The sequence below is a fragment of the Neomonachus schauinslandi genome, chromosome 10 (genome assembly GCF_002201575.2).
Source record: "Neomonachus schauinslandi chromosome 10, ASM220157v2, whole genome shotgun sequence".
Taxonomy (NCBI): domain Eukaryota; kingdom Metazoa; phylum Chordata; class Mammalia; order Carnivora; family Phocidae; genus Neomonachus; species Neomonachus schauinslandi.
In genome coordinates, this window is record NC_058412.1 from 88,278,749 (window position 1) to 88,284,751 (window position 6,003).

Here is a 6,003-nt window from a genome sequence, read left to right on the forward strand (position 1 = left end):
CTCTGTCTGCTGAGGACTGTGCTGCAGTTGCTGGAGGAAAGGGAGGAGAAGCAGGAAAAACATGTTAGGCTACAAGCTTCTGGGGCAAGTCAGAAGTCCCTGTGCTCAGGGACAAAACATTGAGCCAGAAACTGGTCTGCATTTTCCCCCTGGAATCAGAAGCTTCATTCAGTCCTCAAAGTGCTTCCAGAAGGTGTGAGCCCATTTTACAGAAGAGAACAGGAACTGGGTTTTACAAAGACTAGATAACTTGTTTGAGGTGGTAGGTCCTGGAGGGTCTGACTTGGGGCACAGACCCACAACTGCTGGCTCTAAGGCCTGAGCCTGGTCCCCAGCAAGTGCTGTTCCAGACAAGTGGCTTTGGGACTTGTTGCCACTTCAAACAGCCACATGTAAATGGTGTCCCCAAACCTTTCAAGGTACAGGAACACATGTCCAATCCATTCTTTAAATTCTCACTTCCTCTTCTATACAGATATTTAATTCTTAGAAGGCTTAAAGTCTCATCCCTTGGGGACTACAGAGAGCCCCAGCCATGTCTGAGAAACGCAGCTCATTTCTCTGGAAGTTTTACAGGAGATGTCTCTTTTCACTCATGTACTACACTCCGCCAAGGAGGAAATAATGCCTGTGTGCTTTCCAGCCTATGAAAATCTTACCTGAGTAGCAAAAGAACTAACTCAGCACCACTGTCTTTGGTTCAATGCTCCCTGTGCCCCCAAACGAAAGCATTTATTCAGGCTTTCTTAGCAGCTTCTGGTGTAAGACACCATGCGGGAACCTGAGGCTTCAAAGGACAAGAAGTGAGGTGCTTGATTCTCAGGGATACCCTACCCTTGGGGAATGTCCACCTGTGTCCATCCCTGACTTTGTCAGTTGTGGCAAGTGCAGTGGACACTCCTAGAGGTAAGGAGACAGGAAAGTGCCATTTTGAAAGCAAGACACCATAAGACACCAATATGAACATGGATGCCAAAATTCTCACCAAGATACCAACCAATAGGATTCAACAGTACATTAAGAGGATTGTTCACCATGACCAAGTGGGATTTATTCCTGGGCTGCAAGGGTGGTTCAACATCTGCAAATCAATCAGTGTGATACAACACATTAATAAAAGAAAGGATAAGACCCATATGATCCTCTCAATTGATAAAGAAAAAGCATTTGATAAAATACAGTATCCTTTCTTGATTAAAACTCTTCACAGTGTAGGGATAGAGGGTACATACGTCAATATCATAAAAGCCATCTATGAAAAGCCCACAGTGAATATCAGTCTCAGTGGGGAAAAACTGAGAGCTTTTCCCCTAAGATCAGGAACACGACAGGGAGCCCACTCTCACCACTGTTGTTCAACATAGTACTAGAAGTCCTAGCCTCAGCAATCACAAACAAAAAGAAATAAAAGGCATCCAAATCGGCAAAGAAGTCAAACTGTCACTCTTCGCAGATGACAGGATACTCTATGTGGAAAACCCAAAAGACTCCACCCCAAAATTGCTCTAACTCATACAGGAATTCAGCAAATCAGCTGCATTTCTATACACTAACAATGAGACAGAAGAAAGAGAAATTAAGGAATCGATCCCAATTATAATTGCACCAAAAACCATAAGATACCTGGAAACAAACCTAACCAAAGAAGTAAAGGATCTGTACTCTGAAAACTATAGAACACTTATGACAGAAATTGAGGAGGACACAAAGAAATGGAAAAACATTCCATGCTCATGGATTGGAAGAACAAACGTTGTTAAAATGTCTATGCTACCCAGAGCAATCTATACATTCAATGCAATCCCTATCGAAATACCATCAACATTTTCACAGAGCTGAAACAAATAATCCTAAAATTTGTATGAAACCAGAAAAGACCCCAAATACCCAGAGGAATGTTGAAAAAGAAAACCAAAGCCGGAGGCATCATGATTCAGGACTTCAAGCTCTACTACAAAGCTGTCATCATCAAGACAGCATGGTACTGGCACAATAACAGACACGTAGATCAATGGAACAGAACAGAGAATCCAGAAATGGACCCTCAACTCTACAGTCAATTAATCTTCTACAAAGCAGGAAAGAATATTCAATGGAAAAAAAGACAGTCTCTTCAATATATGGTGCTGGGAAAATTGGACAGCCACATGCAGAAGAATGAAACTGGACCGTTTTCTTACACCATACACAAAAATAAACTTAAAATGGATGAAAGACTTAAATGTGAGATAGGAATCCATCAGAATCCTAGAGAACACAGGCAGCAACCTCTTTGACCTTGACCGCAGCAACTTCTTGCTAGACATGTCTCCAAAGACAAGAGAAACAAAGACAAAAATGAAATACTGGGACTTCATCAAGATAAAAGCTTCTGCACAGCAAAGGAAATAGTCAACAAAACCAAAAGACAACCGACAAAATGGGAGAAGATATTTGCAAATGACATATCAAATAAAGGTAGTGTCCAAGATCTATAAAGAACTTATCAAACTCAACACCCATGGGCACCTGGGTGGCTCAGTCAGTTAAGCATCTGCCTTCGGCTCAGATCATGATCCCAGAGTCCTGGGATCCAGTCCTGCATTGGGCTCCCTGCTTGGCTTCTCCCTCTCCCCTTGCTTCTCCCCCCTGCTCATGCTTTCTCTTTGTCAAAAAAATAAATAAAACCTTTAAAAACCAAAAAACTCAACATCCAAAGAACAAATAATCCAGTCAAGAAATGGGCAGAAGACATGAACAGACATTTCTCCAAAGACATACAAATGGCCAACAGACAAATGAAAAAATGCTCAACATCACCTGACATCAGGGAAATCCAAATCAAATCCATAAGATACCACCTCACACCAGTCAGAATGGCTAAAATTAACAAGTCAGAAAACAACAGATGTTGGTGAGGATGTGGAGAAAGGGGACCCTCTTACATTGTTAGTGGGAATGCAAGCTGGTGCAGCCACTTTGGAAAACAGTAAGGAGGTTCCTCAAAAAGTTAAAAATAGAGCTACCCTATGACTCAGTAATTGCACCACTAGGTATTTACTTCAAAGATACAAATGGAGTGATTCGAAGGGGCATCTGCACCCTAATGTTTATAGCAGCAATGTCCACAGTAGTTAGACTGTGGAAAGAGCTGAGATGTGCATTGACAGATGAATAAAGAAGATGTGGTATATCCATACAATGGAATATTATTCAGCCATCAAAAAAAAAAAAAGAAATCTTACCATTTGCAATGACGTGTATGGAACTAGAGAGTATTATGCTAAGTGAAATAAGTCAATCAGAGAAAGACAATTATCATTATGATCTCACTCAGAGGTAGAATTTAAGAAAAAACCAGGATCACAGGGGAAGGGAGGGAAAAATAAAATAAGACGGAATCAGATAGGGAGACAAACCATGAGAGACTCTTAACTATAAGAAACAAACGGAGGATTGCTGGAGGGGAGGTTGGTGGGGTGGATGGGATAACTGGGTGATGGGCATTGAGGAGGACATGTGATGTAATGAGCACTGGGTGTTATATGCAACTAATGAATCACTGAACTCTACCTCTGAAATGAATAATACACTATATGTTAATTGATTGAATTTAAATAAAATAAAATAAATTAAAAAAAAGAAAGCAGGATATGGGTTTGTGTTCTGTCCACAGCAGCATGTGACTGTGGGCAAATTAAACTTCACAGGGGGCTGGGGTCCTCATCTGTAAGGTAGAAAGCCACCAGATGACGCTGTCTGGGGATACAATGAGATGTGTGATGTGCTCAGAAGAGGACACAGAGAACACATACTGAATGCTGGCTTTACAGCAGGGCCGTGGGAGGTAACATCCCCTTAGAAGCAGGGACAGTGACGGGCAGGAGTGCTGGAAGATAGTGTGACTGCACTGTCTGTGGAGGGCCAGGGCTAGAAGTGCAGGGGTCAAACCTGTGGTGGTCTTTACACCAACCTCGAGGGTACCAGGGAAGAGGAGAAATGTAATGAAAGTGGCCCTTGGGGCGGGGGTGGGGTGGGGGGGTGGGGGGGACAGAGTCCAGGCCTTCTGCAGCTACTCCTTTCCAGGATCTAGCCCTGCAGCCATACCTGGATGCCCTCAGGTCTGACGAGCACTGCCCAAACCTTTGGGCTGTCTCTGTGCTCCTACCTAAGGAATAGGCTTCTCCAGCGGCCCACCTCCCAAGCTTGGGCAGGGGGTAGGACAAATCACACCCGCCCTCCTGAGCATCTGCTGTGCACAGGGCTGTGGGAATGCCTCTGCTAGCAAGACCAAGGAGCAAGCCTCCTTCCCAAGCCCCTGTTCCTGCCAGACTTTGGGCCTCTCTTGAATCTCACTGCACTTAGGAGCTTCCTACTGCTCTCAAGATCATGTCACACCTCTGGGTGGGCTTAGCTCCTTACCAGCCTCTGCAGCTTTCCATCACCCTCTCTTGTCTTTGCTCACAGTGCTCTGAGAACCTAGTGTCTCCTTCTGTTCTGTGTTCCCAGAATGCTCGTGCACCAACCTGGCTGGCCAAACTTGTCTTCATCCCCAAGCCTCAGCTGATATGTTATTGTCCCCACTTTCCCTGATCACCCACAACTTGAACAGCCTTCACCCCCATTATGCTCTCTCTGCACTCCCTGCCCTCTTCTGACCTGGCACCACCATAATTTATAACAATGTCAGGGTCTGTGGGATTAATTCCTAAAGGTCCAGGTCACCCTCTAGGCTATGAACTTCCAAGGGCAGGGACTTAGCCTGTTTTGTGCCACTGCAGCTCAGTTGAGAACATAGGCCCTTATCTAGAAGGGTGGAGGACGCTCCTCTATCCCCATCTACCTCCCATACTGTTGCCAGACACACAGAAAAGTCCCTGTTTCAAATCCTTTAATGAGAAGAGGATGTCAGCAAGATGGTGGAATAGGGGGCCCTAGGCCTTTGTTACCCCATAGAAATATTAAAAAAATTGGGACTTGTTAAAATATTTTTTATAAGAGTCCTGAAAAACAGTCAAAGATCTATAGATCTATAAGCAAATGCCCAATCAAGAAGTCACATTCAGGGACGCCTGGGTGGCTCAGTCAGTTAGGTGTCTGTCTTTGGCTCAGGTCATGATCCCAGGGTCCTGGGATTGAGTCCTGCATCGGGCTTCTTGCTCAGCAGGGAGCCTGCTTCTCTCTCTGCCTGCCGCTCCCCCTGCTTGCATGCTCTCTCTCTCTGACAGATAAGTAAAATCTTTTAAAAAATAAACTTAAAAAAAAAAAGTCACATTCAGAATGGTCGGAAGTTTTGTGGTGTTTACTCACCCTTGCTCCACCACTCCCTGCATAGCATGGTCTAAAGGAAGCAGCAGTCCAGTGCCTATTTCCTTCCCTCAAACTGGAGAGAGCAGAACAACATCCTAACCTGTCTTGGGGCTGGTCTCTGTTTTGCCCAACTTAGAACTCAGAGCTCAGATGGGGGAAAAGTGTGGAAGGCCGTTGTGGGTACCACTTTTTTTTTAAAATTTTTATTTATTTATTTATTCATTCATTTATTTTAAAAAATTTTATTTGTGAGAGAGAGCGCGCACGCACAAGCAGGGGAAACAGCAGGCAAAGGGAGAAGCAGGCTCCCCGCTGAGCAGGGAGCCCGATGTGGGACTTAATGCCAGCGGATCATGACCTTAGCTGAAGGCAGGCGCTTAACCGATTGAGCCACCCAGGCATCCCAGTTGTGGATACTTCTTGTGAAAGTCACAGGGTGACTACAGAGCCAAACATGCCTGAGGCAAGAGGCTGGGTATGTGTTTGGGGGGAAGAAATAATAGAACATCAAAGGCCTAAGAAAGAGCATGGCTGAAACTGAGAAATTAAGACATTTAAAAGCAGCCATAATATATGGGGGAATTGAAACTGACACACACACAGGCCCAGGCAACACATGTTCAGAAAAAATCCTGAGAAGACCTTAAGCCTTTGCCTTGGGCTGACTCCAAGGCTCAGACACATCCTGTTAATTAGTGAAGGTCTTTCATGGCA